Genomic DNA, 6,000 nt, shown 5'->3' on the forward strand with positions numbered 1-6,000 from the left:
TATAGATTAGTCCAGAGAGATGCGCTCCTGCGCATCAGTTGGGGGGAAGCTGGGTGACAGGTATATGGGGGTTCCTTATGTTACCCATACTGCGTCTGCAGACGTTTAAACTTTTCCATGAGAGAGAAAACATTTAAAAATTACAGCAGTCAGGACGTCAGGAAGCAGGGTTCTTTGGCGGGTGTGGAGCAGGGGAGAACCTTGAAAGTCCTGAGGAGCCAGTGAAGACCCACCCCCTTCCTGATCTCTTAACGCCAGGGTGCTTCCAGCTTAAATTCGGGCTCTGGGTCAGGATCTGGACTCCCCCCCCCCAGCACCTCTCAGCCTCAGTCCTGCGGCGCCCCCAGCCGGCCTCCCGCGCAGCCAGATGGGCCCCGCGACAAGCCCCGCCCCGCCCATCCCGTAAAGACGTTCCTATGACAAATTTTAAAGTACCGTAATCGCTAGCATTTCAAACAAAAACCCAGCTTTTAGGGTTTTTTTGAAAGCAAAAGATCAAGCCACCCTCAGCAGGCAGGGTGGACTTCCACCATCTGTTGGAGCGGAGCGGCAGCGGTCCGAGAGGCCAGCGATCCGAGCCCCGCAGCATCCCCCGCGCGGCTTCTGTTTGTCCCGCCCGGAAGCGGAGGGGACCCGGCCGCAACCTGACCTGGGAGCGCAGCGCCATCTGGCGACCACACAGGGCCACTGCGCCCTTTGGGTAGAAACGCCGGCCTCGGGGTGAGAGGCGGGAGGTGAGCGCTGGTGCAGAGCAGCGGCGCTGGCACTGGAGCTAATGATCAGTAGGGCCACGTTTCTGCGACTTTAGAGGGAAGACAGGTCTGCTTCCATCTAGCGCTTGTGCCTGAGGTCACTGCACTTTTCAGAGTTGTGCTGACCCAGGGGGATGTAGACACCACCGCCTGTGCCAACACGCTGCTTGCACAGTATCATCCGGCGGGGAAGGGGCTCAGGGACCCAGAAGGTCTCCTCTGCTCGGATTCCTGGAATCACGGATCCTTCTCAAAGCAAACCCAAACCAAGGGCTGCTGGAATAGGACTGGTGGGGACATAAACCATTATCAACTAAAAAGCTCTAAACGCAGTTAAGTGCAAGTCTGTTCCAAAATACCGAGGGAGAGATGCCTTTGTCTCCTGAAGCCTTTGGATCGATTTAAAACGTGGAGCTAATTATTTTATTCAAACGAATAAATGATTATTCTTTTAAAGAATAAATTATTTTTATTGCAGCAGTAGTAAATTGAAGGAAAATTTGTCATCTGAAAACTTTAACCTTTTATTATAAACTTACTCATTTGGAAACATCTGCCTAATTAGCCATTCTGTGTTTTAGGCATTTATTAAGTAATCTACCGAATGTCAGGCAACGCTTTAAAAAGAAGAATATGATGGTCCCTGTGGGCGATAGACACCCAGCCTGCAGGGGAGAATACCCAAACGACTTAATAATGCCATGCGACGCCTGAGACACCTACCGCGGAGGAGCCCGAGTGTGGAGAGCGGAGGATAGTGCGCCATCTAGAGGACGATCCCAGTGACGTGGGTAAAGGTGCTACGGAAAGACCCAAACGAAGCGCTGGGATGAGCCTGGGGCCAGGCCAGCAAGTCAGATAAGGACTGGGGAGCACACCGGTCCCAGGCTCCAACTGCCCCGGGCGGACTCAGGGAATGGCAGCGGGGGCTGGGGGGCCTGCTCTTTCATGCACGTAAAGCCCGCACCTCAAAAATCAGAACATCTCACTTGGTACTTGTTTTAAAATAATCACATCCTAAAAATTTTGGAAGTATAATTTTTTCATTAACAATGTCAGTTTGTAATGGGATATTTACTCCAAGGAGAAATAATGACTGGCTTGATTTCTAAAATGTTACAACCGTGATACACTTTGGTTTTTTTCTCATATGCTGCATAGTATCCGTTTAAGTCTTCCTTGGGCCCAGAAATGCATCTTCCTGAGTCGGCAGCAGCTTTGGAGGCCAAGGAGGAGTCGGGCTTTGAAGAGACGTGGACTGGGGTTACCCTCCTTCCTCACCTCTCATCACTGTGGAGACAACTTCACAAGAGAACGAGCATAATGCTGGCTTCGGGGGGTTATTTTGAGAATGACATGAGATAAACTATGTGAAATGGCCATTATGGGCTAAATTATGTCCCCTCGAAATGCTTTGTGGAAGTTCTGGCTCCCAGGACCCCAGAAGGTGACCGTACCTGAAGATGAGAGCTTTCAAGAGATAAGTTAAAACGAGGTTATTAGGGCGGGTGCAGCCTGACCGCTGTCCTTACTGGACGAGGGGATCAGGACACAGACAGACAGAGGGAAGCCCGTGTGAGGACACTGGGAGAAGACGGCCGTCTACACGGAGGAGAGAGGCTTCAGAAGAGACCGGCTCTCAGGACACTTTGACCTTGGACTTCTTGCCTCTAGAGCCGTAAGAGAATCCGTTTCCGTTGTTTGGCTCATTGTGGTGGTTCACGCGGAAGCCCCAGCAGACTCTCCCAGGCCTTGTTGCCTAAGTTCTTTTTCCTTTTCTTGTCCTCTTTTGGGAGGCACCTGATTTTATTAACTCCCTTTCTTGAGGTCAGGAACTGCGTTTTGCTCGTGTTGGCTTTGGCCCCGGCTAATACACACTCCAGGTTCACAGCATGAGTGCATCCAGGGGCTGTTTCTCAAAGTATGTTCTGAGGCACAGACTCCTGAAAGACCCTGCATTTGAAAAGGGTGCCCTGGTCCGAGGACTTTGGGAAACACGGTGTAGCATTGTCCTGCTTAGCGGTTTATCACACGCACGCTGCCCAGGAGCAGAGGAGGCTTTAAGGGGCTCTGCAGTGAAGGATGTTACACCACCGTTTCCCAAGCTCCGTTGGCCTTGGGGACCTTCTGAAAAGCCGCTTCCTAATGTGGGAGGACTCGTGTCCAGGTGAGCTGGAGCACCTCAGCCTCGAGGTCTGGCTGCGCTTAACCCTTTCATCACGAAGGGGATGCCGCTGCCAAGCTGCACCTGGCCTCTGACTAGAACAGAGTTTTGGACAATTAATGTGAATTAGGCACATTTTTAAGCAAAAGGGAGTGTGGTTTGGATGCTAGACCCTCTCTCAGGGCTTTTTTTTTTTTTTTTTTTTTTTTCTTTTTCTAACTTGATTCCACTGGGTTCTCCCCACGGCCCTCTCTTCTCTCCCTTTCCACACTTTGCATGTAAAGCAGCATATTTAAAAGGGGGCTAATGAATGAAGACCTGCATTTAGTGTCATGCCCCACTGTTTTCATCCCCTGTCCCACTGATTGCAGGCAGCATGTTTTGTCTCCCGGTTTTAAAGCCTCTCTCCTCGGTATCTTTCACCAGTGAGGACAGGCTGTTGGTCACAGCTGAATAAAAGGCACTTCGCAGGTGTCTGCGTCAGTAGAACGTGCAATACCCGGAGCAGGGGAATGAATGCGTGCCAGGATGGGGCACCAACGCGCATGCATGAGTCTCGAAAACATGACAGGGGGCAGGAGAAGCCAGGTCCCATGGACGCATACTGGGGGCTTCCGTTCGTGTGAAATCCAGAACCAGACAAGGCCGGTCTGTGGGTCTGTGGTCACCCTTGGGTGGAGTGTCTGCTCCGAAGGGGTACGAGGGGGCCCAGGGTGCTGACGGGGCTCCTGTCTTGATCTGGGTGCGGGGGAGAAGGGCGTACTTAGCGTGTGGGAATTTACCGAGGTGAGTTCTTGCGACGTGTGCGCTTTCGGAACTGTATGTTGTGTCCCAGCAAAGCTGTCCCCACTGCAAGAAGGGGGCGGAGGAGGCGTGGCTCCCATTTTAGTTATTAGAGGAGATCTTGCTTCCTTAGTAGGCTTTTTGATAATGCAGTTATCGTAGGTTCAGCAGGAGCCTCTACATTGCCGGGAGGGTCTTTAAAAGACCCTCCCAAGGAAATAGCCCCTATGAGATAGACTGAGAGAGAGAGAGAAATGGGCTCACGCTTTTCCCCTCTCAGCTAGTTTGTTCTGCCTCCCCCTCCCCTGGACCCTCCCCGTGGCCCCTCCTGGCCCCTCCAGGTGTCCCAGCTCACGGCCAAGGGGCATGAGATGGGGCCACTCCTGGTTCTCAGCCCTGAAGGACAGCTTAGGGTCGAGAGAGGGCCTGATCCCCTGGCTGTGGGAGCTGATAAGCCCCAGAGGTGTGTCATCCAAAGACTCTCTGGTCTGGGGGAAACAGCTCAGCTGTATAAAAACAAAGAAACAGGAACCTCAGTTAGTGTCGGGAGACCTGTTCTGCAGGAATGGCCAAGCCCAACGGGAAGAAGGACTCTGCCTCTTCTTCTTTTGCATGATTTACTTTTGCTTTTTAAATTTAATTTTATTGAAGTATAGTTGATTTACGATGTTGTGTTAGCTTCAGATGTGTGTATGTATATATATGCGTGTGTATTTGTGGCTTACAGATATATATATCTCTATATATCTACAGATATATATATCTATACATAGATATATAGATATATATAGACAAATATTTTTTTTCAGGTTCTTTTCCCTTGTAGGTTATTACAAAACATCGGGAAGCCTCCTCGTCTCTCCTGGAAGGACTCAGCCAGTGAAGAGCCATGGGCTCTGCGTTGACTATGCCCCCACTTCCTTTTCCCCTCCATAAGAGCATCTCCTTCCTTTTCTGGGCAGGAGACTTGCCCCTGGCTTGTGGTGGTGGCAGACCCCGAATTGCAATTCTCTGCAGACCCCGAACAAACCCACCTTTGCTGGAGAACTGTCTGGGGGTCTGTTTGTTTTAGGTCCGCAGCTGTTCTATCAGTCAGTCTGTTTTTCAAGGGTAATTTTCCTGTTTCACTTTCCCCAGGCAAGTGCCAAGTTTCTCAAGGAGAGATGGTTCTAGCCCAGGAGCATCAGCTCCTGTGTTCATTGCATGTGCTTTGAGCCTGTCCTGAGAACCGGCTTGGGAAGGCGGGAACGTGGGATTCCGTGAGGAGGGGACTTCATCCGTGGCCCCGGGAGAGCAGAGGCCTTTCCTGTGGATCTGGGACTCCTCGATGCAGAGGGCGAGCCGGTGGCAGGTGACAATCTCACGTGATCCAGGTGTTTCCTTTTTTCAGTCATGAGGAATCCGCATGTCAGTTGATGAAACTCGATTGACACATTTCCTAAGAGCTTTTTTAGGCCACTATGCTGGTATTTTCTCAAAACCTACTCATGACCTTATGTACGACTTGGGGAATATGTGTTTCTTAGAGATACGCGAACATTGGCTCCAGATGGTGTGAGATACGTCCCCCCCCAACAAAACAACGCAGAAGTCAGCAGCTGAGATGATTAGATGTACACACTGAACAGGGTAACCCGCTGTTTGTGTGAGGCCTTTTGTTTCCCAGTGGAGCTGTGCGTCTCACCACCACTCCAGGATGCCGGGAGAAGAGTCCTCGAGTTTATGGGGGGAGACCTTACCAGCCCAGGTTCCCGACGTTGCTGAGTTTAATGCTCCAGGAAAGATTTGCATCGCTTCTATTTGTTATCACTCATGGTCCAACCTTGTCTAAGTGGCTTGGAATTTAGCGAGGCTTAATTGCAGTTTCTCTTCTAAACAGGCTGTTATATAACTCTCGGCAAGCCGTGCTTACAGATCTGTGCTGCTTTATGCAGAGCTAAAAGATCTGTGTTAATTACTTTGTGCAAATTTGCATTAATCCATATGTTATGCTTTTTTTTTTTTTTTTTTTTGGATGAGGAAAAGGCAGTAATTACCTCACACTATTCGGCTTCACATTCTTTTACATCAGAGGCCGTTTATACCCCATCAGCTCCCACTGCTGGTATAGTTGTGGCCACAGAGGGCAACATCTCTGGGTCTTTGGTAAAACACTGGAGAACCTATGATTGGTGGCCTTGGCTTGACCAAAGGCGGCCAGTCCCGAGGCTCCGTCAGGCTTTTCCCAGCAGTTTTTGGGCTAGCCCTGGAGCGGGCCAGGTGAATATCCTGTCCTCCTGGAAGTTAAGAAAAGAGAAGGAA

This window comes from Sus scrofa, chromosome 14 (genome assembly GCF_054392235.1).
Source record: "Sus scrofa isolate SSC_HxYL_T2T_F1_AM1 chromosome 14, Sscrofa_HxYL_maternal_Yorkshire_Landrace_v2.0, whole genome shotgun sequence".
NCBI classification, from domain to species: Eukaryota; Metazoa; Chordata; class Mammalia; order Artiodactyla; family Suidae; genus Sus; species Sus scrofa.